The sequence below is a fragment of the Mus pahari genome, chromosome 9 (genome assembly GCF_900095145.1).
Source record: "Mus pahari chromosome 9, PAHARI_EIJ_v1.1, whole genome shotgun sequence".
Lineage (NCBI taxonomy): Eukaryota > Metazoa > Chordata > Mammalia > Rodentia > Muridae > Mus > Mus pahari.
In genome coordinates this window covers 20,288,519-20,288,955 of record NC_034598.1, presented here as the reverse complement: position 1 = coordinate 20,288,955, position 437 = coordinate 20,288,519, and positions in this window count along the sequence as shown.

The following is a 437-nucleotide window of genomic DNA, read 5'->3' as shown; positions in this document are numbered from 1 at the left end:
GTTAATCATTTATTTTTCCCTTGTAAAACCACAACAGACATAGCAGTTATCTATAAACTAGTTTCCATTTTGCTATCAATGGAAGACCTATAAGTTGAAAATGAATTTTTTCATGTTTGGTGTTAAGTAAACTTCAAAATTCTAATCCAATAACGAGGTGAGGGGAAGAAGAGAGTACAGGAGCTACAGAAGCTGAAGCAGAGGAGGATAAAAGGGAAGAGGAGGAGAGAAGAGGCAATCACAGAAGAAACAGCAGAGGAGGAGGAGAAAACTGGGGAGGAAAAAGGAGAAGAAGGGAAGGAGGCAGAAAGTAAGAGAAGGAGGAAGGAGGAATATAACATGGAGAAAGTTGTTGAATTTTCTTTTTTTTTAATCTTTTTTTATTATTATTTTCTTTATTTACATTTCAAATGCTATCCTGAAAGTTTCCTATACCC